Source organism: Mustela nivalis, assembly GCF_964662115.1.
Source record: "Mustela nivalis genome assembly, chromosome: X".
Lineage (NCBI taxonomy): Eukaryota > Metazoa > Chordata > Mammalia > Carnivora > Mustelidae > Mustela > Mustela nivalis.
The window spans coordinates 93,972,488-93,998,901 of NC_139040.1; the positions used below are offsets into that span (position 1 = coordinate 93,972,488).

General features: G+C 44.8%; 1 long non-coding RNA gene across 3 annotated transcripts in view; it reads left to right on the forward strand.

The window, feature by feature from the left end:
• Nucleotides 1-11,639: 11,639 nt before the first annotated feature.
• The window catches only part of LOC309856734, a 106,652-nt gene continuing 91,877 nt past the window's right edge, over nucleotides 11,640-26,414 (forward strand). For 2 of the 3 annotated variants that reach the window (XR_014307330.1, XR_014307331.1), the window contains exons 1-3: nucleotides 11,640-11,850; nucleotides 12,610-12,707; nucleotides 13,883-13,970. This is a non-coding gene — a long non-coding RNA (uncharacterized lncRNA). The remainder of the gene's footprint in view (nucleotides 11,851-12,609; nucleotides 12,708-13,882; nucleotides 13,971-26,414) is intronic. The other variant, XR_014307332.1, reaches the window with a different exon arrangement.

The following is a 26,414-nucleotide window of genomic DNA, read 5'->3' on the forward strand; positions in this document are numbered from 1 at the left end:
CCCAGGCGCCCCTTCTATCCTACTTTCTTGAGTAAACTTATTAAGATAGGATCCTCTATTTTGTCAAATGATTATTCTGCATCTGTTGACAGGATCATATGGTTCTTATCCTTTCTTTTATTAACGCAGTGTATCATGTTGATTGCTTTGCAGTTGTTGACCCACCTTGCAGCCCAGGAATAAATCCCACTTGATCATAGTGAATGATTCCTTTAAAGTACTGTTGGATTTGATTTGCTAGTATGTTGTTGAGAATTTTTGCATTCATGTTCATCAGGGATATTGACGTGTAATTCTCCTTTTTAGTGGGGTCTTTGGTTTTGGAATCAAGGTAATACTGGCCTTGTAGAATAGCTTTGGAAGTTTTCCTTCCATTTTTATTTTTTGGAATAGTTTTTAAAGACTAGGTATTAACTCTTCTTTAAATGCCTGGTAGAATTCACCTGGGAAGCCATCTGGTCCTGATTTTGCTCATGATTCTCTATCCCTCTCCCTCAGCCCCTCCTCCTGCTCTCACTTTCTCTCAAATAAATAAATAAATCTTTTAAAAATTAAAAAAAAAATGGGTGGAAAACCGTAAATGGAAGTATTCCAGAGCAAAGACTAAGGATAATGCTAGCTCCCCACCCTTACTAACTTCAAGGTGTTTCACCATCCTTGCTGGTTCTCATTTCCCTGCCTTCATCTTTGTAACTATTCCCTTTATTACACTCGGGTGAGCTTTCTGTTTCCTGTTGCTGAAACCCTAACGAAGTAAGAGTCAGTGAAATGCATATTTACTACAGTTGGCAAAAATTTTAAACACTTTTCTTTTGAGATTTTTATTTATTAATTTGACAGAGAGAGAGACACAGTGAGAGAGGAAACACAAGCAGGGGGAGTGGGAGAGGGAGAAGCAGGCTTCCCGATGCCCCGCTCGACCCCAAGACCCTGGGATCATGACCTGAGCTGAAGGCAGACGCTTAAGGACTGAGCCACCCAGTGGCTTTTTCTTTTTCTTTTGAGATTTTATTTATTTATTTGACAGAGAGAGAGTGCACCAGCAGGATTAGAGGCAGGCAGAGGAAGAGGGAGAAGCAGGCTCCCACGCTTAACTGCTTAACCACCTGAGCCACCCAGCCGCCCCTATTAGCATGTATTCTGTGCTAGAACTTACCTTTCTGTGTAACTTGTGATTCAGGAAGAAAATGTTTTGTTTCTGCCTTTTAGTGGCTTCTGGTCTACCAAGATGACAAGACTGACACATGGTATTATAACACCACAAAGGAATTGCTATAGCGTTGCTAAATAAAATGGGCAAATGGAAGATTCGCCCAAGTTCCCTTGGCCTTTTCCGTAAAATTCTCTATTGGCAACACGAAGAAGGAATCACTGCTGGACTGATGATCTGTTATCCTCCCTTGACTTTGTAAAGACAGAGACTTCCTTCTCTCCTTGGCAGACATCTAAGCAAAGACTCTTCTTGCTTATTGGTGTTTGTTATCTCTTTTTCATGTAAGACCTTCCTGAATCAAGTCTATCTTGGGCCAGGTTCCCTGGAGCAGAGACTGAGAGGAAGATTCAGGTAGAAGCTATTTGTGACGGAAGTGCTCCCAGGAGAAACCAGTAAGGGAGTGGGGCAAGCAACACAGGGGAAGGGAAAAAAAGCCAAGAGTGTGAGTTCAGGTGATGTCCCAATGGGAGCTTAGAAGGGTAAATTGCACCTCAGAGTCTGTTCCCCTTGGGACAAGGGAAGGAGGAACTTTCATATTTCTGTACCAGTTAGTTATGGCGTATGGACTGCCCCGGGGTAGGAGGATGTGGTGGGAGGACCATTAGTGGGCCAGAATGCCAGCAGGTCCAGCAAAGTGGATCCAGTAGCTCAAGGGTATGTCACTGAAGACAGTTGCAGGTGTGAACAGTGAGGAGCAAAGCAGAACACACGGAAGCTAGGGGATGGATACACAGAACCCACAAAGGAGGGTCTAGGGGATATGACCAGAGTACCAGCATTATCTGCTGCACAGCTTTTCCAGGGGCACAGCCACAGCTGGCTCATACACAGTTAAGCGAACTTGTAGGGAAAAACAAACAAACACGACTTTCCTCATACGGGTATGTTTGTTTCGGTTCTGGAGACTCTAGAAGAGATTATGAGTGACATCTTCTCATACCCTAGGGTGACCAGTGGTATCTCAGGATGCTGAATTTTTCAGTGCTAAAACCCAGACAGTCCAATGTAACCTAGGATGGTGGGTCTCCCTCCCTATATCTGAAATGCCACTGAACAAAGACCTTTCAGGTGATGTTCTAGAAGAATCTAACCCATGCGGAGCCAGCTGTGAGTGTAGGAAGGTTGCAGACCTTCCCTGATGTAGCACTTGGTGGTTTCCAGAGGTGCATTTATTTTATTTATTTTTAAGGATTTTATTTATTTATTTGAGAGAGAGAGAGAGAGAGTAAGAGAGAGAACACAAACGGGGGAGTGGCAGAGGCAGAGGGAGAAGCAGACTCCCTGCTGAGCAGGGAGCCATATGTGGGGATCCTGGGATCACCACCTGAGCTGAAGGCAGCCTCTTAACCGACTGAGCCCCCCAAGCTCCCTCCAGAGCCACATGGAGAGCCGGAGTCTGGAAATCTGGAAAGAAACTGAGTCTCAACAAGGAACCTGGGGGTTACAGCAGAGGATGGGAAAGGACTTCAACTTTGGACTTTCAGGTACAGCAATAGCTTTTATGACCCAGGACAGACACAGGGAGGGCCCTTTTCAAGATGCACGTCTGAGGAAAAACCCTCGCTCCCCAGGATAGGAGAAGGTGCAATTCTCCAGAGAGCGTCACAGGAGTGGGGCTACCTCAGGATCAGAAACTCTTCAGGGGCCTTTCCTGGGAGGTTTCTCCCAGATAAAATTTCCCACAATAGTGCTTTCATGCCCCCTATTCTCCAGGGAGAAGGGCAGGGGGGAAGATGTCTGACGTGCTTGTTGGAATTTTGTGTGTGTCACTGTTGAGTTCTATTGATGTGATAATAAATTTCCATTTAGCAATATTCTTGTTTAGCTTCGGTTCAAATCTAATGTGAATGATGATGAGTAATAACACTTCAAATTATATCAATTTTCTATATGAGAAAATATGCCATTTTCGTGACATTTCTGTTTTTGAGAAAGGGGAAATCAAAAGGTGATTCATGACTCCAGCTTTTAACTTATGTATGAGTTGAAAAATGTTCTCCAGAATGTTGTCATGATGATTTCATTCCGGATAAACTGAAAATGTTTGAATGAGGGTTTTGAGTTATTGAATCAGAGATAAGTTTGTATGCAAGTGTCAGTCGCATTGGTAAGAATCTTCTGGAGCTAGAATGAGGGTTTATAATCCTAGGCGCATACAAACAATATTTAGGGAGCTTTAAAATGCCCCAGTGCCCACATCCCACTCAAGAATGAAATCTGGGTTTTGGGAGAGTGGAGTCGGGGCGGGTGGGCTTCATGGGTCCCCCCGATGTGTGGCAGTTTCCCGAGGCCCTACACGGAGTGCCCTGCCTTGGGTTTAATGCTCTGCCGCAGAGTCTTGAAACTTAATAATTTTTGAACGAAGGGCCCCTCAAATTATGTAGTAGGCCCTGGGGCCGGGCATTAGCATCTTTTTAAAAGCTTCCCAGGCGGTTTCAGTGTAGGAAGCACTGAATAAAGTGCACTAATAAAGAAGCCTTGGATCAGCTTGCCAGCAAACACTAGACTCTGCTGATGAAAAGAACCCGGAGCCAAAGCCTGTCTCAAAAAGACTGGAGGTTGCCCCGCCCCGGAGCCGCTCCTGACCCCGCCCACCTGCCCTGTCTCGAAGGAGACTCGCTAGAGGCCAAGGGGTGTGAGCCTTGTGGGAACCCTCTAGCACATCTCCTGCGTCCAGCCCGAGAACCTAGGGTTAGACAGACAAGGATGGGTGCTGCCTTTCTCCCGGTCCGCTGCTTTTGAAAGAAACAGGCTGAGAGGGCTGGGGTTGCTTAGTGCCCTTTGCCAAGGTCAAGTAGAGAGAGCAACCCATAGGTTTCCCTTGGAGCCAGGTACCCAGAGAGGTCTTGAAACCGTGTGAGAGACTTGGCGACTCTTCAGCTAGAAATCTCAGACCCCTCAGCACCAGGAGGAGTGACGTGACCCTTGGCAGGCCAGAGACTAGAGAGAAGGCAGGAAACCCAAAGTCCTGAGTGCCTTTCCTTACTGCCCTCACCCTCCAGAGGATGGAACCTGAATCTTGTGTTCTTTGAGTCAGAGACTGCCTTCGCCATCTCCGTGGTTGGAACCCTTGGACTTCTGCACAGAAAGCAAGGAAAGACCAAATTATGCAAAAGAACAGTCTTGAATGGACGAGTGCTACGGTTCAAAAATTGTGAGGTAGATGTATGTTGTTAATACATTCAGAAATAAAAATTGAGCTGATGAAGAGGCGGGACACAAGGGGCTCATGGTGAATCTTCTTGTTTACTTTGTACACTATCTCATTATTATCAAATCTTTGCTACAACAAATTAAACTAAGACCAAAAACAAACAAACAAACAAACAGAAACAAAAAAATTCCATGAACTGACTTATCCTTTTAAATAGGTGAGCACGTTGAACATTCTTCAGTCCTATTCCGGGAATACATGAAGTTTTTTTTTTTTTTTTTTAAGATTTTATTTAGGGACGCCTGGGTGGCTCAGTTGGTTAAGCAGCTGCCTTCGGCTCGGGTCATGATCCCAGCGTCCTGGGATCGAGTCCCACATCGGGCTCCTTGCTTGGCAGGGAGCCTGCTTCTCCCTCTGCCTCTGCCTGCCACTCTGTCTGCCTGTGCTTGCTCTCGCTTCTCTCTCTATGACAAATAAATAAAATTAAAAAATCTTTAAAAAAAAAAAAAGATTTTATTTATTCATTTGACTGGGAGAGACACAGTGAGGAGGAACACAAGCAGGGAGAGTGGGAGTGGGAGAAGCAGGCTTCCCGCTGAGGAGGGAGCCAGATATGGGGCTTGATCCCAGGACCCCAGGATCATGACCCAAGTGGAAGGCAGATGCTTAATGACTGAGCCACCCAGGCGCCCTGAAATACATGAAGTTTCAACACGTATTTATTGAGCACCTAGAATGTGCCAGACATTGTTGCAGGGGCCTGGGCCTCAACAGTCAACACAATAGACTCCCCTCCAAAATAATCCCAGGCCTCAGAAGAAACGTGTTATTCTAGTGGGGAGGTAGACAATAAAAATACATGAGTAAAATATAAAGGATGTTGATGGGAAAAGATGCTACAGGGAAATAGAAAGCAGGAAATGAAGCTGCTGGAGGTTGGAGGTCTGTGGGGGTTGGGGACTCAGGGAATATTCAGAGGATCACTTTGGCCTTGGTGGGTGGGGAAGTTTTGTCCTCACTCCCGGCTAGGACTGGCCACCATCTAGTGCCCTCTTAACAAAAATAACAGAAATACCACGAGGAGACCACTAACATTTCGGGTTGCCGACTTTTCTTCAGGGGCCCAATTTCAGATTAAAAAAAAAAAATCAGATATAAAATTGGTTTGCCTTCTACTGTAACGCTTTGATTCAATCTGTGGGCCACCGTTGAGCTCCGCCCGCACATTTTCATGGGGGAATACAGCCAGTGATGTTTCAAAGCAGCTCCTGACTGCTTCACACGTTTTCAAAAGTTTTTAGAGGCTAGGTATCGAGATCCAACCACAGACACACAGGGAGAATTATTCCAGTTTTCCTTTCTTCAGAGAATCGACGCTTTCCTTTTGATTTCTCTTGGCACTTCTGGCTTAAACCCGCTCTGTTCATGTTCAAGTTGGTGCTTGGTTCTCTTCTCTTTTACCGATCCTTGATGAAGCGGGAGGATTTCTAATGGTGACTGTGGGTCCATCTTGGGGTCTGTCCCCGGCATGCATTGCAAAATGAGTTCCTCTCTAGCAGCGGCAGCTCCAGCATTTCCATTAGGGAAGGACACAGGGGCCCGCTTCTAATTGGGAGTTTGAAGGTTGGGGGCGGGCATGGGGAGTTCGGCTGGGGCCTGCTCAAGGTTACATTTGCATTGCAAATACATGATTTTTCTTCGGTTTAGGTGTTTTAGGGGAAATGGCTGCAGAGGGGGTGAGAGCTGGTGGAGGTTGTTAGAGAGGCCGAAAGCCCGCCACCCTGCTCCACACTACCCTTTAGGGCCACAGATGCTTCCCGGACTGGGAGGAGCAAAGGGAAGACTAAGCTCCTAGCTCACCTCTCACTCCTGTGTTCCAGTCCCGGGTCAGGATCAGAGTCAACTCTAGGACTTCTTTATAAAGCGCTGGGATTTAGTTTGCCTTGGGCTCTCCTTTGCTTCCTCCTCTCTGCTTCAGCCTTGCGGGGAGCTCTGGCTAATCTCTGCTTCTCATTTCAGTTTAGCAAATATTTATGGAGGATACTCTAGGAGCTCAGCGTTCTACTAGGCAATGGAGAGGGGGATAGAATGATGAACTGATAAACATACAAGTTGGGAACCGACAGGAGTTCAGGCCGGGAAGTCTTCCAGACTCATTTACATTTTAATTTGGGATTACTGAAGACCAAACGCTTTAACACAAAGGGAGGAAGCTATTATAACCCAACAAGGGGAGGCAGGATTGAATCAGTGGGGCCAGCGGGGGGTTGGGGGTGTACTGTGTTCAGGTCATCCCATCCAGCACATTTTTAAGTTATGCCACCCAGGTATCATGTAATCTCAAAAGAAGAGAACAAACTCCAACGGTCTTTGAACACATTAATATTCTGTGCCTCTATGATTCTTGGTCATAGCCTAGTTCCATCTTGGGGGAGCCATAAGATTAGGTAAATGCTCAAGATTCCTTCCAATTCCTGGATGATTCTATCCAGCTGTTGTCCTTCATGTACAGAGATGACTCCGCCTATCATTCTTAAACATTCTACAATTAAACGTTTACTCTGCGCTGGATATGAGAGATTATGGGCTGGCATCCTCAGGAGTTGATGATTCCCTGGTATGTTGGTTTCCCAGGGCTGCAGGAACAGAGTACCACACACAGGATGGCTGAAAGAACCGAAATTTATTGTTTCGCAATCCTGGGGGCTAGAAGTCCAAAATCAAAGCACTGGCAGGGCCTCTGAGGAAAGATCCTTTCTCGTCTCTTTCCATTTTGAGTAGGCCCAGGTGTTGTTTGGCTTGTGACAGACTAACTCTGTCCGATCTCTGTCTTCATCTTCACAAGGTTGATTTCCCTCTCTGTGTGTCTCTTCTCTTCCAGCAAAAACACTAGCCATATAGGATTAAGGGCCCACCCCACTTCAGTATGACCTCATCTCAACTTACATCTTAAATACATCTGTAAAGACCGTATTTTCTTTCTTTTTTCCTTTTTTAAAAAAAAATATTTTATTTATTTATTTGACACAGAGAGAGATCACAAGTAGGCAGAGAGGCAGGCAGAGAGAAGGGGGAAGCAGGCTCCCTGCAGAGCAGAGAGCCCCATGCGGGCTCAATCCCAGGACCCTGATATCATGACCTGAGCGGAAGGCAGAGGCTTAACCCACTGAGCCACCCAGGACCCACCCCCCCAAGACCCTATTTTCAAATAAGGTCACATTCATAGGTATTATGGGTTAAGACTTCAACATATCTTCAACAATTCCACGCACAACATCTAGTGACCAACAATGTTTGTCCATGTGGAGGAATTAGGTTTTGATGGGCAGCCATGAAACATAACAAAACAAAATGGTCCTGGGGGAGGAAACCATGATCTGACTAACCTGATGTGCTTATCAGTTGTGCAAATGAGTCATACATGTATTCACCAGATCTATCACACTGGCTTAACTCCCCCTCCCTCCCTTTCTTCCTTCCTTCCATCCTTCCATCTGTCCATCATGGAACGATATGGTTAAATATTTGGTGCTCTGAAATTTATGGGAAGCTCTGGATCAGAAAAAGGTACTGTTTGGGGCACCTGGCTGGCTCAGTGGGAAGAACCTGATCTTGGGGTCATGAGTTTGAGCCCCAAGTTGGGTGTAGAGATTACTTAAAATAAACTAATAAAATAAAAAAAAAGGGTACTTTCCTGTGCGTAAGGTAAATACTGAAGTACTCCTTCGTTGATCACATACCCAAAAACCATAAGAGAGCTTACTAAGAGTTTCATAACTGAAGGATCTATTGTAAGTATTCAGGTTTATACTTAGCTTCGAATTAAACATATATACACCTACTCTCACACACACATTTTAAGTAACTTCGCTTGGAGCATCAACATTTCCATCTGTGCATTATATGGGTACTATTGTCTCTATCATTGTCTCATGTGATAACTGGTGACGTAGTTTCCTAGCACCAGGAGACCAATTACAGTCTGGCATTCTGCAAGTCCAAATCAAAGATGTTGCTCTCTAATCCCAATCAACCAAAGTGAAGAAACTCAGTTCATGCTTTTCTTTTCTTTTTTTTAAAAGATTTTATTTATTTATTTGTCATAGAGAGAGAGGCGACAGCAAGCACAGGCAGACAGAGTGGCAGGCAGAGGCAGAGGGAGAAGCAGGTTCCCTGCCAAGCAAGGAGCCCTATGTGGGACTTGATCCCAGGACGCTGGGATCATGACCCGAGCCGAAGGCAGCCACTCAACCAACTGAGCCACCCAGGCGTCCCTCAGTTCATGCTTTTCTTAGAGCCAGAAGAGGAGACTGGCAAAAGAGCTGTCCTATCATCTCCCCTTCCCCCATAAGTGATCTCCAATCCTCAGTTATCACAGAAAGAAAGGACAGAAAACTACGCCTAATATGTTTGGGCTCACTGTGAGTTGTAACATAGCCCAAAGAGTAAATGAATGAAAATTTCTCAAAACAATTATCAGGAGAAAATTGCTCAAGAGGGGTAAGCTGGTGTGTTACAGAACTCTGTGCCGCGATGAGGATCAGAATGGGACATGCCGATAGGATTAAGCTGTTAAAACAAACTCGTGTTTTGTTTCAAGCTCACTGTTTTGAATTTGGACCGGTTATCGGAACTCCCTCTCCATGGGTCTATGTGGGATGTTCAGATCTGTCCTTATCAATGTCAGGGACGTTTAAAAAAAAAACTTTTGGGAAAACAAGTGGAAGGTGATACAGGATCCCTTGGAGGCTGCAGGAGTGTCTGGTTGCACTCTTATTTAAAGATTAGTGAAAAATTCTCAGTAGCAGGGGACCCAAAAGGGAAATGTGAAATGTAATGGTATTTGGTCAGTGGAGCAAAGGGATTTGTACTGGTGAAAGAAAATACAGATGAAGTTATTTGGATTGTGCTTTTTATATCTCTCTTAGCATAATTCAGGCTTAGAAAGGATCTCAATTGTGATTTTGTGGGCTTAGTTTTGACCTGAACAAAACGGATTTGCCAGTTTTGTTTCTTCTTTTTATTCAAATGGGACACACCCTCCTGGTTTTGAGAAATCTGATTGTTATCTCTTAGTCAGAAGCATGCTTGACGAAGTACTCTTTCCAATTTTGGATGGTTAATCATGCTGGATTTTTACCAAAGACCTCAAGGGACACTTAACTTGAAGGACAAAGATGGTTGTCAAGTGAGCTAAGGATTAGGATCTGCTTCTTTGGTGGAAGCTCAGTGAAAATAGTTTAGGCAAAGGTAGATTCAATAAGGCAGACACAAAGAAGTAAAATATGCTTCTGGGGAATAAGCGAGGCAGAGCAAATGCACTGGAACTCATTAGAGAAGCAGCCGATGAGCAATTCATAACCAATATCTGAGATATAATTTAAGACCCGAAGGTCACGTAATATCAACTCTATTGCAACACACATGCACCAAAAGAGTCTGGCTGGCAATTATCTTGAGCTAGCCTTAGCTGTTTTTATTTCTCACAAAGTGTTTCTCCGTAGGCACGGGCGCGCGCCCGCGCGCGCGCACACACACACACACACACACACACACACACAAGATATGAGTAAAATCGGATTTATCGGAGGCATTTACTTGGATTAATTAGGTAATAAAAGCATTTTCAAATTGCTAATTTACTAAGCAATGTCACCGGAATGCTGAATTACTTTACTTTTATTATGATGATCAAAAGAGATAAATGCAGGCCCAGCCACAAAACCAAAGCAGAGAGAAGAGAGGCAGCAGTCATTCTTTGCATAATTACTGGTATTTGTTATCCTTGCCTTGAAAAGGGGATCATCAGTTTTTCTAAAGACTGTTTTCTTTGCTTCAGAGCCTCTTCTTCAGAATGCTGTTTATCATCCACGTTGTCCTCATTTACCCAGAAACAAATGCATTACGAATATGGTCTTCATTAGTCAATTTAATTTTGGTTCAAAATGTTAATTAAAGAGTGTACATTTCATTCTTATAGGGATGAGACTTAAAAAGAAAACTCTTGGTTCTCAAGTGCTAGGTTAAATTACTAAAGGCAGAGTTGAAAAACAGGGTTAATCAGTGTGAAATTTAGTATCATGAACCTGGAGTTGATTTTGATAATCGATTATTATTCATCTTCCTATCCCTTCAGGAAGAAAAGGCTCAAAAATCATGGAATCTTAAAAAAAAAGTATCATGGAATCTATAGCTTTATATATATTTAGGGGGAAAATTTTTGAAGAAAAGAAATGTAAGAGGAAACAGAAAGGAACTTTGCCTCAAAGAGAAAAACACTAAAGAAAAAGCAGCTAAACCAGATACCCCATCCCTAGAAAATGAATGAGAATTTTATTATTTCTTCGTTTAAAAAAAAAATCCGTCCTTTGCCAAATCTAAGAACGTTGCCAACTCGGGAGAAAAAGGATCCATTTTTCTACATAACCACATTTAATAATTTCCATGAAATTGACATTTTAGAATAATGGCAGAACGCCAAACTAAAAATTATGGATTCCTAATCCCTAAATTCTGAGCTAATTTTCTTAAGAAATATTTAAAATACACTTTAAAACGAACCCAATTAATATAATTACAGAGGTCTTAAATAACACATACAAACTGGATCTGTTTCTGTAAAACACAGCTGTTCTGTTATTTATATTTTGCTATTACTTAAAATTAGAAATGTGGCCATATATATTAAGTAACTTTTTGAAAAGAGTGAATCTGTTGTCTTCTGCATCATTAAATTTTTAAAAAGCCCCTACGACCAATTAGCTTGGAAATCTTATATTCATGCCTCCTCTGAATATTGCTGTGGTCTTAACAAGGAAAGCAGCACATTCAGGTATTCAATGTAACAGAAACAAGGCACAGGCAGCAACTTGTATCCCTTGGCAGTTGACATGCTAATTTCTTTGCCTTCTCTCTTTTGCTCACTCCACCCCGCTTCACCAACCCCCTTCCCCCCAAGAAACGAGGCACCCTTCGGGCGGTGGACGGTGCCTTGCGGCGAGTGGAGACGCCGGAAGAGCGCGCGCAGAGCGCGCGGTGCCCACACCCTTGACCGCCGGGTGAATGCGGGTGGCCGCGGCTGGCGCGGAAGAAGGGAGAGGGTCCGGAGCGCGGGGTCTAGGCGGCACCCCTCCATCCCCCCCCTCCGCCGAGTCTGGGGAGCTCCGACACGAGGCCCGGGGCCCGCAGCCCCCGGCTGGGCCCGGGCGGGGATGGGCGGGCGGGGGGCGGAGCGCGGCGCTGCGCGGGGCGGCGGGAAAGGGGCGGGGAGGACAGCTCAGGCTCTGGCGGGCAGAGGGACGGTGGCAGAACCTGCGGGCTAGGTGGGAGGCTCACCGTCAGGGAGGAAAGGCAGGTAGGACCGCACGGCTGGGCAGCGAAGAGACGCTGGGGGAGTCCGGGGCTCAGGTCGCCTACACCTTCTCCTGCAGCGGACACAGCGCAGCGGGCGGCGCACCGGCCGTATCGGCTATCCTGCGCGCAGGTGGGCACCCCCGCGCGCAGCGCTCTGTTCCCCTCCAGGGCCGCTGCGGGCCGGACGCCCTGGCGTCCAGGCCACCAAGCTCTCGGGGACGAGGACCGGGCAGGTCCGGGGGCAGCGGGAAGGTGCACGGCCCCTTGGTGTTCCCGCCTGTGCGCGCGCGCTGTGCTCGGTGGGGAAGAGGTGCGGAGAAGCCGCCTCCCTGGAGATTGTGCCCCGCGGGTCTCCTGGTCCCCACCCCCACCCCCTCCTCGAGAGCCGAGCCCTGGAGTGGCTTCGGAGGACTGCGACCGCCCCCCACCCCCATTTCGGTGGTGCGTGCAGGTCGCTCCTCTTCCCAGTCTACACCCAGGAACCATCCGGAGGCCCCCTGCTCGGGGGCCCTCGGGACTGTAGAAACCTGGGGAAACGGGAGAGCGGTGGCAGGACCAGCCGGGGCGTGTGCGGGGAAGGTAGGAGTTGCTGGAGTATTGTCTGCCGGGCCGGTGCCTGAGCCCGCGCGTTCGCTCGCGCTTTCAGGGCCAGAGTGGGGTTGGGGGAGGGGGGAGAGAGGGTGGGATGGGGTCTGCCGAACTTCTCTCCGAAGGCAGACGGTGCACATGCACTTGGCGCCTTGTGCACGTTTGGATGAGGGTTTAGTGGAGGCACATGGGAGCAGGATTGGTCGCCGGTGGCCCCCCACAAGAGCCTCTCGGGATGGCCCAGCGCGTGTTCGGGGTCGGGAAGGAAGGGAGTGTGAGTGTGTGTGAATGTCCGTCCTAGGGAGAAGGAGGAGAGTGGCTCAAGGAGACTTGATTTTTTGGATTGGCTGCAGTTCTTTAAACCAAGCCAGGCTTTCGGGGCGTTAAAGTAAATTGCGGGTAAGTGGGCACGGATCTCTGGTGGGGCTAAAAACAACAACAACAAAAAACCAACCCGCTGGGTTTGCGGGTTCGGCGGGCCTGCTGGTTGGGTGGCTCCTGGCGCTAGCTCGCCTAGTGGGTGGGGGTGGGGCTGGGGGGTGGGAGTGGGGGTGGGGGTGGTGCTTGCGACTTTGGTTTAAGGTGCTGGAGCTGGAGCACTTGTTCTCGGTGGACTGTGGGACTCAGAGGAGGTAAAGAGCTGCGCGGCGCGGGTGTGTTATTCTCAATTAACTCTAGAATCTGTATCTCTCACACGCGCACACACACGCACACACACCCCGGTTTGGTCTGTAATTCTCAGTTAACTCTAGAATCTTTGTCTCTCTGTTCTCTCTCACTCACATACACAAAACCCACCCTGGTTTCATCTTATTTTCAGTTAACTCTAGAATCTGTATCTGTGTCTGACTCTTTACACACGCGCGCGCACACACATATCCCTCTCATCTCGTGGCGGCTTTGATTAATTGATAGTTGTTTGTGGATTTTTTTTTTTAAAGAAAAAAAGACCTACCTGGATTAAAATCTGTGGGGTGTCCGAAGGACCTTACAGCACTCTACATTCACATTCAAAACGGGTGTAGGGCATTATGATGAAAATAACCCGTAACTCTCTTTAGAATGGAAAAAGGACTACTTCATCTTAGAATTATTATTTTATTACTATTTTTGTTACTTTATTATCTTAAAGAGACATTTCACGACCGTTGGAGAGAGTACCCTTTGCCTGAATCTCTCCCTCATAGTTTTCTTCTTTGTGGTAATTTACAGAATTCTTAATTACCCAGTTAACAAAGTGGTTAAGTTGTCTTCTGATTTGAAATGGCAGATCTTGAAATGGTTGTAGGTTGGCATGTGGGTGAGTTCTGTGACTCCCATCTCTTTCTTTAATGAACTGATCGAAGAGAGTGGTGTTGATTTGAGGCTTAAAGCATGTTTCGATTTCTAAGTAATTTATCAAATCACTGGGGGAGAGGGACTCCTTAGAAATTTTCCACAGAGGAGAAGGTACTCTTTTATCTCTTGGAGCAAATATCTTGCCACTTTTTTCTTAACTGCCCGTGTTAGTTCCCTAGGAAAGATGCGTGGTTGATGAATAATACATAAGGCTTATTTCTCTTTTATGTCTACAGGTGGCAGTGTGGAAGCCAAAACGGGAGCTTCCCGAAGTGGTTTCTGAAAAATAAAGATAAGCTAGTACAGGAATCAGAAAAACCACAGGTATGTAGAACAATTAATACACCTAGCTGGCTTTATAATTATTGCATTCCAGTATCTTGCCATTTATATAGACTTTTATGAAGTGAAACCTATTTTGAGGTATTCCCAAGGAGAAAACGGCTTATTCTAGACAATGTATTTAAATAAAATCCTGCATTACTTTTTACTCTGCTAAGAGAAGCATTGTTTGTCTGTTGTGACCATGTGGCTTTGCATTTAACCCATTGTTGCTTGATACTTGCTTTGAAATTCAAACACTTCCCAAAACTGTATAAAACTGCCCATTTTGGGGAATAATTGCATTTGGGACACTTTTAACAGGTCACCCTGTTGAGCCAACGTAACCGCATCGGCTTTTCACAAAAATTACGTCTCACTTGACTTGGCATACCATTCTCAGGCAGAATACCAATGCGTTAAGCTGCTTCTTTTAAACTAGCTCCCCTCTTTTTTTTTTTAAAAAAACTGTCTTGTCTGTCCATTTTCTTCTACCAAGCTAAACATATACAACGTACCTTCATAATTCACCCATGTCACTGAATTAGCAGCTGGTTTCATAGGGGATAAAAGACAATCCGATTGAGGCCGTTTTTCATTTTGATGCAATTTAAAAGAATTGGCCTTTGAGGGTCTTTCAGATATGAAGTTTTGCATATTAAGGCCCTTTTCCAACAGCTGGGTAGCATAGTGTTACGAATGGTAGAGGAAGGGGGGTTTCATCCCTGTGGATTTTTACCTTAGAATGGTGCTCTCATGAGGAAGCTAAAGTTATTACTACGTTGGCTGTGTAAGGGACAGACATCAAAATGGCTGTTAAAGAGAAAGAAGCCTTCTCTTTCCTCAGGGTGTATGCATTCATCACAATGCGGGAATGTGGTGATATCTTGTGATTTTTGACATTCTGCCTTTACAGCTGAAGAGGGATTTAATTAGCCCCTGCCAATGAGGGTGTAAAACAAAGTCAGATGCTGTTCCCGAAGCTTAAAAAGGCCAAATTGGACACTTACCAGTAGAAAGCACACTGGGAGCTCTGACTCAGAAAGTATAGGCTGCAGTAAGGACTGAAAGGTTCTTACATCCCATGGAGATGGAGTGGCTTCTGGAAAGTTCGAGGACATTTAGGAGCACGTAAGTTTGCACTTAGATTCCTTATCTGACTCCGGCCTCTGGGAAGTAACTAATCAATCCCTCAAAGGCTTTTAATAGGAATAGGGTCTAATCTTCTAGGGCAGAAAGGAAGAGGGCAACAAGTTGACATTTTATTCCGGTTTTGAATCCTGCCAAACTCATCATAGAGACTTGAGGTGCTGTAGAGATTTTATGACGTATAGAATCCATACAATAAAGTGTAAAATGCACTGTTTTCGATGTGTCCTGCTCAGTGAATTTTGACACGTGCACACCCCATGTGAACCCCACCCAGGTGAAGATAGAGGACACATCTACTACCCCCGATTTTCTCCTCTTTCCCCTTCTGGGCAGTTTTTATCCCACTTCCAACCTGAATGAAGGTAGCCATGTTGTGATTTTTTTCCCCACATTGTAATTTTTAAAAACTTCATCCGCTAGTTTTGTCTGCTGTTAAGCTCCATATAAATAGTATGCTACAGAAGGGATCCTTGTGTATGTCCTACACATTAACATAATGTCTAGGAGATTCACCCGTGTTACTGTGTGTGGTAGTCATTCATTCTAGTTTCTTACTGATTTGCAGTTCCAGTGTATGGACCTACGTTTGCTTATCCATTCTGTTGGAGTTTTGGGTTGTTCTCAGTGTGTGGCTTTTATGAATAAAGCAGCTATGAACTTTTTAAAAAAATTTTTAAAGATTTTATTTGAGAGAGAGAGTGTCCGTGCGTGCATGCGGGGTGGGGGTGGGGTTGGGGGAGGCGAGCAGATGGGGGGAGAAGAGGGGGGCAGGGATCTCAACGGGACTAGGAGGCGGAAGAAGAGGACGACCATGAAGCAGAGGACGACAACGTGGGGCTCGATCTCATGACCCTGAGATCACGACATGAGCCGAGACCCAAGAGCCAGAGGCTTAACCGCCTGAGCCACGCAGGTGACCCTGAACATTCTTGCTTATGTTTTTTGGCACACATGCCCACCCATTTCTCCTGAGCATATACCTAGGAATGGAGTTGCAGGCTCATAGAGAAGAAGCCTTCTATTTAATTTAGCTTTAGCAGATCATTGCCAAATAGTCTTCCAAAGCGATTGTACCAATTTAAATTCCACAGCGGTGTCAGGAGTTCCATTCGTTCCCCATTTCCGCCAACACTTGGTTTGGGGGGGGTCTTTGTAACTTCGGCTGTTTTTGTGGGGGGGTGGTGGTGAATGAGTAGCTCCCTGTGGGCTTTAAAATTAAAAAAAAATTGGTTGTGGTAAAATACACATAACATAAAATTTACCATGGTAACCATTTTGCACATGCAGTTCGTGCCATTAAGCACATTGACTGTGCTGGGTAACAACCATCAGCACCATCCATCTCCTGAACGGTTTTCATCTTGCAAAACTGAAACTGTGCCCGCGAAACAATAAATCCCGGGCCCCTCTTTCCCCAGCCCCTGGCAACCACCGTTCTATTTTCTGCCTGTGAATTTGACCACTTTAAGTACCTTGTATGGGTAGAATGCTAGAATATTTGTTCTTTTGTAACCAGCTTTTCGTACTTATTGTACTTAGTTTATTGTACCTTAAGAATTTTTCAGGCTGAATAATACTAAGACTGTATGCTCAGTTTCTTCTTCTATGTGACCTCCAAACACAGCAGTACCTGGGGAATTCATACGAAATTTGTGCCACCTTTTGCCTGTTGTGAATAGTGCTGCTCTGAACAAGAGCATACAGATAGTTGAGACCCTGCTTTCAGTTTTCTGGGGGTACATACCCGGAAGTGGAACTGTTGTATCAAATGCTAATGCTATTTAAATTTCTCGAGGAATCACTGTAGCTACTGTACCATGTTACATTCTCAAAATGTGGAGGGGGTTTCAGTTTTTCCACATCCTTGCCAATATTTGTTCTGTTTTTTCCTTTTTTTTTTTTTTAAGAGAGGAGTCATGAGTGAGTTGGGAGGGCAGAGGGGGAGGGGCAGAGGGACAGGGGGAGAGGGCTGCATACCCAACCCAGCACAGAGCCAGAGCCAGAGTCCGGGCCCAATCCCATGACCCTGAGATGATGACCTGCACTGAAATTGAGTCAGACACTCAACTAGCTGAGCCACCTGGGCACCCCTGTTCTGTTGTTTTTTTTTTCTCTTTTCTTTTATGTCCCCTCCCCCCCTTCCCTTCCCTTCTCTCCCTCCCCCTCCCCTCTGACAGTAGTCCTTATAATGGGTGTGAGGTGGTCCTTAGCTTTTTTTTTTTTTAAAGATTTTATTTATTTATTTGACAGAGAGAGATCACAAGTAGGCAGAAAGGCAGGCAGAGAGAGAGGAAGGGAAGCAGGCCCCCTGCTGAGCAGAGAGCCCGATGCGGGACCCTGAGATCATGACCTGAGCTGAAGGCAGCGGCTTAACCCACTGAGCCACCCAGGCGCCCCGGTCCTTAGCTTTTAATTTATGTTTCCTAGTGACTAATATTAAATGCCAATTCATATACTTATGGGCATTTTGATATCCTCTTATGAGATTTTTGTTAAAATGTCTTGCCTGATTTTTGGATTGGCTTTTTTTCTGTTGGAGTTATTTTCTATTCTGTATGGGAGTCCTTTGTCAGGTATATGTATTATTACAAATATTCCAGTGTGTGGCTTGCCTTTTCACTGTCTTTGTGCAATCTTCTGATAATTTTTTTGATAATTTTTAATGAAGTCCAGTGATAGATTTTTTTTTCTTTTATGGCTTTTCCTTTTTGTGTTCTGTCTATAAAACTTTTGCCTACTTTGGGGTTATTTTTTAAAAACTCCTTTAGTTATTGAAAATATGTAAAGGCAATCTGCTTGGAAAATGCAGTATTTTATAAGCTCACTTCAAATACGTGCCCTAAGAATGAAAGTTGGGAATGTTCTTTGCTGTAGCAGGTGCCAGAAAAAGTGTTTGAAAAAAAATGTTTTTCAGTAAGACACATGGACACAGGTGCTGTTACTCAAAGTGGCCCCTGTTGTGGCCTCCCCCTAACCTTGACTATGTCCTCAAGGGGCCCCCTGGAGTGGCAGGAACCCAGGGGGAGAGCCTGCTGATGACTTTGCTAGAAGAAGGGATGTGGCCAAATGGACGAGTATCCACTTTTCCTTAATTCATAATCCATACTCACCAAATGATCCTTCCCTCCTTCCATTCCCAAGGAAGGTTGCCACTGGTCCCCTTATTTCTTTTACCTCTGAAATAGCAATTCTCTGCAGGATTCTGCCATTTATTAGCCTTTTCTCTTCTCCACCTATATTTTTTCCCCTCGGTGCCCTGTGTTTATGTTTGTTCTTTGGTCTTGAGTTGTCCCTCTCCCTCTGTGCTGTGTTAAAGGCTCCCTGGATCTTTGTCTCCTGCTCTCACCTCCTGTCCTTCAACAGAAGGTCTAGATCTGTATCCTTACCTGCCTCTCCTGGACATCTCGCACAGGATATCCCACAGGTGCTTTTATAAAACACACGTGGTGTTCCCCTTCAGTCTGCTCTTCTGATTTCCTGCCTTAATTAATGTGTTTACCATTAATCCAGGATCCCAAAGTAGAAATCTTGGCACTGTCTGCATCCTCCCACATGGCCCCTGTCCCTCTCAGAGGCTGTGTTTAGTTTGGTTTGGGTCCCCTCTGGGATTTGTAGTAATAGCCTCCCCCACCAATCTCCCTGAGCCTTTCCCCTTGCCTCTAATCCCCCACTTGTCATCAGCTTGCCTTTCCTAAAACACAGATTTAATCATGTCATTTCCTACTTAAAAGTGATTTGTAGCTCTCTACAGCCTACAAGAGGCATTCAGATTTCCCTAGCATGATTTACAGTGTCACATCCTTCATTATTTGCCTTCAACCTGCTTTTCCTGTTCCCGTCATCTGCCATGTCCTCCCCACACTCCATCTGTCCTCAACTATTTGCCATTCCTAGAACATTCCTTGAGTTCTTCCCTGCATCTGTGCTTTCGCACATGGCTGTTTCTCGTCTCCTTCTGAAGTCCCTTCCTATGTACTGGGGACTTCCTGTGTTTTCCTCTAAAAACCAGCTCCAGGGTGACCTCTTCTTGGAGTGAGCCTTCCTATCATCTAAGTAGATCTTGTTACTCCCCCTTTTTTAGTGTCATTAGAGGAGATGGGGAAATGTCAGCACAATTGCGTATCAATCTTTGTGCCCCCAGCAATGAGTGAGAGCACTGCCTCACAGAAGAAGGCATTTACTACATGTTCACTGAGTGAATCCATTCCTTATGATAGCAGTTAGCTTTTTGCTGTTTAACAAGACACCACAATATCATTTTATTTTATTTTTTAAAGATTTTATTTACTTGACAGAGATCACAAGTAGGCAGAGAGGCAAGTAGAGAGAGAGAGAGAGAAAGGGGAGGAAAAAGGCTCCCTGCCTAGCAGAGAGCCCAATGTGAGACTCGATCCCAGGACCCTGAGATCACGACCCGAGCCGAAGGCAGAGGCTTAACCCACTGAGCCACCCAGGCGGCCCCCACATTATCATTTTAGTCAGTGGTTCATTTTAATCTCTATTTGATTTGTTTATTTTTATTTTTATATTTGCTTATTTGAGAGAGAGAGTGGGAACAGCAGGGAGAGGGAGAATCAGACACTCTGTTGAGCAGAAGGCCATCCTCACCCTGGTGCCCCCCAATCAGTGGTTTAAAACAACCAGCATTTAGTTGAGCTCTTGATTCTGTGAGTAGGATGCTCTACTGATTGAGCCAGGCAAGTGCCCCAACATATTTTTTTTCTCTTTTTTTAAAACTTCTAAAAAAATTTTATTTTTTCAGTGTTCCAGAATTCGTTGTTTATGCACCACACCCAGTGCTCCATGCAATACATGCCCTCCATAATACCCACCACCAGGCTCACCCAACACCCCCCTCAACCCTCTGTTTCTCAGAGTTCACGGTCTCTTTATGGTTTGTCTCCCCCTCCGATTTCCCCCAATTCCCTTCTCCTCTCCTCCCGGTGTCCTCTGTGTTATTCCTTATGCTCCACAAGTAAGTGAGACCATGTGATAATTGACTCTCTCTTCAGGCTGGCCTGGGGTTCTTCACACTGTGGGGTCGCAGGGTCCTAAGACTGCTGGGTGGGGTGGGGCGGGGGTGGTGGTGGTGGGCACACAAAGCTTCTTGTGGCCTCCACTTGCAAGTGCCACAATGTTACTTCCATTAGCCGAAACAAGTCGCGAAGCCAGCCTTGATCCAGGAGGTGGCGAAATAGATTCTACCTCTTGAAGGGGGAGAGTGTCATGTTGAAAGGAGCACACATAGAGGAAGATAATTGCAGCCATTTTTTTTTTTCAAGTAATCTCCTGCATTTGCCTGGGAGCAGGGAGGTGGGATCTGTGACTTAGGTCACCAGCAGGGAAGACAGCTTTGACCTCAGGTGCACCTAATTGCATCTAAGAGGAGTCTGGCTAAGATGGTCCCATGTTTGCCAGCATCCTCCTTTGATTCTCCTGCGGACTCCTCTGTTTTAACCTTTTAGCCAAAGCATATTTAAGACAGCCTCAGTTTCTTTCTGGCCTTGATGAGATACCGTTGGTGCTGTAGGAAGGGCGAGTTGCTCTAAAGTGCTGGAGAATGGAGAAACCTCTCCTCCTCATTCTGAAAACTGCTGTGGATACTCTCGGGCATGGGGGACCCTCCCGTTAGGACGCACAGGACGCACGTTTTAGTGTTTGCCATTGATTTGTCCTGGGCATCCAATTTAAAGGGCACTTTGGGTGGGGGAAGGAGAATGTCAGGAAATGAAAAGGGATCTGACTGATGAGGGTTGTTCCATCTGTGTTCTCTCTCTCACCGTGGGTGAAAAGTGAAGATCTTGTATTGAGAAACAGTAGTAGTTGACCTAATCTTAATGTGTGTGTACTTTCCCAGCTGTTACAAACTGTTCAGGGTGAAAACCTGAATTTAAGTGTTTCTCATTTACTACTTATTCAAGGATTCTTTGTAAGGACTAACATACATTGAGAGAAGTAAAGTTACAGTACACATGCAGGAGCTTGGTTGGAATATACATATATGAAGTGTATACTGGTAAATATCCTCAGAAAAACGCACCTGAAGTGACCCCGACTTCCAGAGGTAGTAGAATAACCTTGGATCAGTTTGAGTTTCTCCAGAACTTTGTTTTAGTACAAATTGGTATTTTTAAGATTTTATTTATTTATTTATTTGACAGAGATCACAAGTAGGTAGAGAGGCAGGCAGAGAAAGAGAAGAGGAAGCAGGCTCCCTGCTGAGCAGAGAGCCCGATGTGGGGCTCGATCCCAGGACCCTGAGATCATGACCCGAGCTGAAAGCAGAGGCTTTAAACCACTGAAGCCACCCAGGCGCCCCAGAAAAATCAATATTTTTAACTATTCACAATTGAGCAAATTAAGGCAGATTGGAATAGGATTGAGAGAGCTTTGGCCAGTATTCATGTTTTGTTTTTCCAAGAGCTAGCCTGATAGCCTAGACAATAGTGTAAAATGTTTTATATACTGTATAAGGTAAATTCTCCTTTCCAGCTTATGTGTACTGATGTATAAATACATAGCCTATATGTACTCTGATTCTTGGGGAGAGGGAGAGCGACAGTGAGAGAGAGAAAATACATCCTCCCATGTAAGATTAAAATACTAGCAAAAGCTGTACGGAAATCATGAGTGAGCATTGTAGAGCTGAGTTACTGAAACAGCCAGGTAGGACCAGTGATTTGAGTTTTATCAGGGATTATCAGTTAAGTATTTACATTGAAGAAAGTTATGATAGGGAAATGACCAGTACATTCAAGGTGATAGTTTTAGAAAAAGCCTCAGATACCCCATGGAATGGTGTTACAGGAATCCTATCGGCTTTTCAGTGGGGATTTAAAAACACACATTCAGATGGACTTGATGGTTCATCAGTCATTCTCCTATCCTTTGAATACTAATCCCCACACTGGAAAATACTTGAATTGATTTGCTGGTTTTGTAAATAAACGTATTTTTGTCTCCAATGAATGATAGCAAAATTTTCTTCTTGTTAAGCCAACTGTCAATATTTTGGGTGTTCTGAAGGGAGGCTTGGGCACAGAGGTTGGGATCTGGGGCTGCAGATGCTGACTTGGAGAGTCTGGCAGCTCAGCTGTGTGTGTGTTTGTGTGGCGGGAGGAGGGTCTTGGACTGTGTTTTGGCAATGAAAATAAACAAAACCATGACATGTATTTGAGCAGGAAAAGGTAATGGAGGAAAACCGTGGAGTCTTAACGAATTTCCAAAAGAGGAGGAGGTATGGCTGTTTTAGTTAATCACAGTGCCTCAGATGTAAATGGCAGGGGGTGTTTTTCCCCAGAACATGTGTGGGAAGCAAAAGGCCTTGTGCACTGAGGGGACGCTCTGGTGATAAAGACTATGTAGAGGGTTAGGCGTTGTCTTTTCTTGACCTCTAGGGAGGGCCCTAGGCTATTTTCCTCCTTTATTTACCAGCATGTATGGTGTACTGTGCATGTTCTTACCCATGTTATGGAGAAAGGCCTCCAGACGTGCAGAACTAGCGTGACTGCTGGGGTTAAAGTGATAGCCCGTGGCCACACCTTTCTCTGCCTCTGTGACATGTTTTTCTGCTGTGCCTGCGAACATCAGGTTCACAGAGCGACCAGACTGTGTGTGTGTGTGTGTGTGTGTGAGCTCTTCCCAGTGGTGATGTTTGGGGCTCTGTAACTCTGAGGTCAGTGAGTGAGCTCCTGGTGTGTGGTATTTTCCATCACTATCTGTGAAAATGTATAGTCATTAAAATCAAAGCATTACACACATTTTATTAGATTTGACCTTGGACCGGCCTGGTGGGAGCATCGTAAGGCTGCAGTAGACGTTAGAAGGATGCTGTTAAGGTTTACAGTCAGCTTCTAAAAAGCTGTGGGTGCTGGGCACATCATTAACTGCTCTGGGCTTCAGTTTTATCTTCTCTAACTTGAGAGTGGGACTGTTTACCTCTAAAGGCCCATCTTACTCTGCTACTCCATCAGTCTTAATGCCGGAATTGTGTCCCCCCCCACCCCCGATTTCAGTAAACTCTACCGTAAAGCTACTACTGGGATTAAAAACTTTTTTTTTTAGAAATGCTATTTATTTACTTATTTTATTTGGAGAGAAAGAGAGCACACAAGCAGGGGGCAGAGGGAGAGGGAGAAGCAGATTCCCTGTTGATCAGGGAGCTAAGATCCCTGAGATCATGACCTGAGCTGAAGGCAGATGTGTAACTAACTGAGCCAGCCAGGTGCCCCTCTGCCTCCGGGGTTGATGTCTTTCATCAGTATTGGAAAATTCTTGGGGGCATTTCGGTGGCTCAGTCAGTTAAGCATCAGACTCTTGATTTCAGCTCAAGTCATGATCTCATGGTCATGAGATTAAGCCCTAAATCAGCTCCACACTCAGTGGGGAGTCTACTTGAGATTCTCCTTTCTGCCCCTCCCCCCACTTTCATGCTCGCTCTCTCTAAAAATAAATCTCCTTTTTAGAGGTTTTATTAATTTATTTGACAGAGAGTGAAAGCACAAGCAGGGGGAGCAGCAGGCAGAGGGAGCATCAGGCAGAGGGAGAAGCAGGCTCCTCACTGAGCAGGGAGCCCAATGCAGGGCTCAATCCCAGGACCCTGGGATCATGACATGAGCCGAAGGCAGATGCCCAAACATCTGAGCCAGCCACCCAGGCGCCCCTAAAAATAAATCTTAAAAAAGAAAATTCCCAGCCATTGTCTCTTCAAATACTGCTATTGCCCTGTTCTATTTTCTTCTGGCTTTCCAGTTACATAGTCAGGAGACCTTTTCATGTTCCTTATGATCCTTTTTTTTTTCTTTTCCTTTTTCTATTTTTTAAAAAATTTTGATTTTTGGAGTGCCTGGGTGGCTCAGTGGGTTAATAAGCCTCTGCCTTCGGCTCGGGTCATGATCCCAGGGTCTTGGGATGGAGTCCCTCATCGGGCTCTCTGCCCAGCAGGGAGCCTGCTTCCTTTCCTCTCTCTCTCTCTACCTCTCTGCCTGCTTGTGATCTGTCTGTCAAATAAATAAATAAAATCTTTTTAAAAAATAAAATAAAAAATTTTGATCTTTTAAAATTTATTTTTAAGTAATCTCTATACCCATTGTGAGGCTCACAGGGTGGCATGGCATGCTCTATGAACTGAGCCAACCAGGTGCCCCTCCCTTTTCTATTTGGGCTTTAATAGTGGTTTTTTTTTTATTAACTTTTATATTCTAAGTTTACTATATCTAGTCTGCTCTTAAACCCAGCCCTGCTAATTGACCCATTTGAGTGATTTCAGAAAGTATATATTCTTGATTTATTTATATATATGTATATAATATATATGTATTAAAGTATTTTCTTCTTTCCTGACGTCCATTTGATTTTTTTTACATAGATTCTAGTTCCTTTGTGAAATTCTCCACCTTTCCATCCATTTCCTTTTTTTTTCTCTTCATTTCTTTGACCAATTAGTCAATTATTTCAGAGGTTTCATCTGCTGAATCCCATTATCTAAATCATCTATGAGTCTGTATCTGTTGTCTTTTTTCCTCTTGAATATTGATTTCATTTTCTTGCATTTTTTCTAACGTCCTAATATTCTCATAATACTTAATTTTATAACAAGCAATTCTGTGTGAAAGAATTTTACTAGTTCTATACCACATCTTCCTCCACAGAGGGTTTCCTCCTTTTCCTGTTAGGTAAATGTTGTTAGGAGCTGATCACCTTTGTGCCATTGGGTGTTGAGCTGAGTCAAGGCCATGTTGCAGTTTTAGGAAGACTCAGCTATGGCTGCCGGAGCTCCTCAGGCGCGGTTCTTCGGGGATTTTAATTGAAACCCTGGAACTAGAAGTTCTTTTGTCTTTTTGGTCCTGAAACACTGTGGGAGATTAAACTTAGCCCTTTGAGGGTCTTGACCTTAGCTTCCTGTTCCTTGATTTCAAATTCACGTGACTGCTTTTTTTTTTTAATGACTTTTTTTCTTCTTAAGATTTGATTTATTTGACAAAGAGAGAGAGATCACGAGGAAGCTGAGAGGCAGGCAGAGAGAGAGGGGGGGAAGCAGGCTCCCTGCTGAGCAGAGAGCCCGACCAGGGCTCAATCCCAGGACCCAGAGATCATGGCCTGAGCCGAAGGCAGAGGCTTTAACCCACTGAGCCACCCAGGCGCCCCTCACGTGACTGTTTTGAGGAGAAACCTGGCTATATATTTGAGGGAACACACTCTTCTTTAGTAAAAACTTCATCCCCGAAACACTGAAACTGGATTCACTCTGCTTTTTAATAGCTTTTGGCCTAATATCTCAGTCTTCCTCTTATAGCTGCAGAACTGAACAAATGTGGGTATTTCCCATTTGTCACATTAGGCTGCATTAGCGTGTTCATCAAAAAGTTTCAACTCCCTTCTTTTCCTCAGTAGAAATCCTTTCTCTTGGCAAATCTTAAACATGATGCTCTTAAGCGCCCTGAGGGAAGGTGAGATTTCTGCTCATCTCAGAAGGGTTCATCTTCCTTTCACATTCTTGTCCTTGAATCTTTTTTGGTCTAACGGAAGCCTCATACCGTTTTTCTTCTGTGTAAAACATATAAGGTGGGATCTGCAGTTTCAGAATCTACATAATTTTCATGTCCTCTATTCTCCTTGTGGAGTCTTCCGTTGAAACATTCAACCTTTTTTTCAGCTTCGTGATAAAAGTAATTTGGGTAGTGAAGCACCTGCTGACTGATTATAAAATTGCCAAAGGAGGAAAATGGGACTACTTCGACAATATGGTCCTCTTCAAAATATTTTCATTTCATTTTTTTCATTTCTCAATTTTAATTTACTTAGAAAACACTTTTTAGGTAGAAGATGGTAATGGAGGCACTTTCTGTTGATTTAAAGTTCTCTCAGGGGCACCTAGGTGGCTCAGTGGGTTAAGCCTCTGCCTTCGGCTCAGGTCACGATCTCAGGGTCCTGGGATAGAGCCCGAAATTGGGCTCTCTGCCCAGCGGGGAGCCTGCTTCCCCCTCTCTGCCTGCCTCTCTGCCTACTTGTGATCTCTCTCTCTCTTTCTGTCAAATAAAATAAAATCTTAAAAAAAAATAAAGTTCTCTCAGGCAGGTTCCTTATTGAAAACACTTATTTCTCTTTTGTACCAAAATGAGGCATGACTCATTACACACCCTCCCATTTGTGAGGAGAATTTGCTCCAGAGAACTCTAGGACCATTAATAGGCAGCATCCATATGGTTTGCACGTGTGAAAAGGAGAGAATGAGCCCCTCACATTATTTAAATTGGAACCATTTCAGTGTTAAGGAGCAGTTCCGTTGTTAACTTT